The sequence below is a fragment of the Macrobrachium rosenbergii genome, chromosome 44, assembly GCF_040412425.1.
Source record: "Macrobrachium rosenbergii isolate ZJJX-2024 chromosome 44, ASM4041242v1, whole genome shotgun sequence".
NCBI classification, from domain to species: domain Eukaryota; kingdom Metazoa; phylum Arthropoda; class Malacostraca; order Decapoda; family Palaemonidae; genus Macrobrachium; species Macrobrachium rosenbergii.
This window is the reverse complement of record NC_089784.1, coordinates 36,968,070-36,970,569: the sequence shown is the minus strand read 5'-3', so window position 1 is coordinate 36,970,569 and position 2,500 is coordinate 36,968,070. Positions and strand designations below refer to the sequence as shown.

The window sequence follows — 2,500 nt, the reverse complement described above, 5'->3', positions numbered from 1 at the left end:
AACAATAATGGTCACCAACAACGAATTTAGGCAGGTTGCAGATTAACAAATTTAACCAACCTTAACGTAATAAAGGTAAATGATGATTTACAACATTTTAAAACCAGAGATTTTATACCGAATAGTTAACAAAGTAAGACAAACAAAAAACATGTTTTGGAAGAAAAATCTTTTCACTAATAAAAATAAAAGAAATACTAAAGCGATTATCTGGAATTTCTTAACATTTGAACTGAAGGGTGTAGTTATCTCAGCACTTAAATATGAATCTGTTTAGGGAGAGTAAAATTTTCATTTAAAAAAATCTTATTAGACTAAATCTGAAATCATTTCGGAAATAAAATTAAAATACTCTGGGAACGTCTGTCCAGGGTATATGGGGATTAAATGACAGCAGGACTGGTAGAAGAAGAAGTTACTAAATTGCTGGTGAAGAACAAGTTTGAAATAAAAAGAGTAATAAGAGGGAAATAGACAAAGTTAAAATATATAAAAACAAGCTGTAAGAGCAAGAACCTTGTGTAAAAACCAATACGTAAGAAAAAGAATCGGAAAATATTACAAAAGTCAATAACAGAGCAATATAAAAAAGAAAGATAAAAGAAAGAAGTAAAAAATCAAACGAAGTCACAAACAACGCCTAAAGGCGAGACAAGAAGAAAGGTAAAACAGAACAAAATTACAGAAAAGAAACAAGACTTAAGTAAAAAAGAGAAGAAGAAATATACAGTAAACGTAATATTCTAAAGTGAGGTCTCAATTTGCCCAAAGCCGCACTGCAGAACAGTTTTCAGCTGCCCTCTGCTTTTTTCATTTTTCTTTTTTTCTTTTATACTTCGCTTGCTTCTCGCTTATGACTTCTTATCTTTCTAGTTTTTTTTTTCTTTTCTTTTAAACTGTCAATCTTTTCGCTTTATGAAATATAGATGGTCTCCGTCTTTACTCCTCTCTCTCTCTCTCTCTCTCTCTCTCTCTCTCTCTCTCTCTCTCTCTCTCAGAGTTTTACCTTAGGCATGCATGTTAGTATATTCTCTGTTTTATTCTCTATTGCTTTCTCCCTGTAAGAGTTTTGGTGTAAGTAAGTATGCTACTGCTCTCTCTCTCTCTCTCTCTCTCTCTCTCTCTCTCTCTCTCTCTCTCTGAGTTTTACCTTAGGCATGCATGTTAATATATTCAGTTTTATTCTCTATTGCTTTCTCCCTTTAAGAGTTTTGGTATAAGTAAGTATGCTACTCTTTCTCTCTCTCTCTCTCTCTCCCTCTCTCTCTCTCTCTCTCTCTCTCTCTCTCTCTCTCTCTCTCTCTCTCTCTCTCTCTCTCTCTCTCAGAGTTCTGTCTTAATTAGGCAGATGTGATATTGTTTTCTTTACCCTCTTTTTCTCTCTCCCTCTCTGTAAGTTTTTTCGTGATCAGATGTGCTATTTCTCTCTCTCTCTCTCTCTCTCTCTCTCTCTCTCTCTCTCTCTCTCTCTCTCTCTTTGTTTTCTGTTATTCAGTTACATTTCAGTTTATTTCTTATTCCATCGTTTTTTCCTCGCAAGTGAGAGGCAATTAGCCAAACGACGCTGTCTTCATAAATCCCTCAATTGTTTGATCCGATTAGAGGAAGCTCCCTTAATTTGACCAAATGTCCTTTTCTAATTCCCCTTCCATTCAAGGTTTGTTCTGGTTACTTGTTTCCATATCTACCATTCCTCCATATTTCTTTTTTATACTCAGTTTGTTATTTTGTTTTACCAGTTTCAGTGTTATTGTGCTGGACTGTGTTGTATTGTAAATTTTTTTCCTTTTGATATTTTTTGATATCCCTTTCATTCATATATTTATATTATCACGTTTTCTTATGTTTTTCGTTTCGTTTTATTCATTTTTTATGTGGTTAGTTTCATTTGATCTTTTTCGTTTCGACTGCCTACCTCAATTATGAGCTTTTATGGTTCGTTAGCAAGATTTTTATGTCAACTCCGTGTCATAAATAATTATGTTTTCGGTTTATGAAGATTTTTTACTGCAATATTTTCGTAGCCTCTTTAATTAATCTCATTATCTTGTACTATTCATTTTCTTTAGTTCTCCTTCCTAGGCTGCATGCATTCCTGGCCTTTCCCAACTATTTTTTAGATTCTGACTTTTTGTTTCTTTTTTTCGTGTTTTCTTCATTTTTCAATTTTTTTATATTAATGACTTGCTTTTCATTCATGTTTTGCGTTTATTTGTTGTCTTTTCTTTTGCCTATCATACTTTTCTCTTCTTCTTATTATTTGCGTTTAATTACCAGTTCTTTGCCTTCTCATTTTTGTTCGTATCTTTTTTCCTCTAATTCTTTAGCGTTTTTGTTTAGTGCAGATTTGTAAATAATACAGTATCATTTTTCAATGTTCTTTGCTCGAGAGTTCATGTTGACATTTCATTTTTTGTGACTGTTACTGTTTCCTTTTTCGATGATGGTAACTACATTTTCTTCTTTCAGCCTCTTGCCTTTATTGTAACAGTAACTATTT

The 2,500-nt window shown here is 32.8% G+C and overlaps 1 protein-coding gene across 3 annotated transcripts in view; it reads left to right on the top strand.

Moving 5' to 3' along the window:
* LOC136829532 (uncharacterized) overlaps positions 1-2,500 on the top strand; it is an 821,233-nt gene that overhangs the window by 736,741 nt on the left and 81,992 nt on the right. The gene's annotated exons all lie outside the window — the stretch shown is intronic.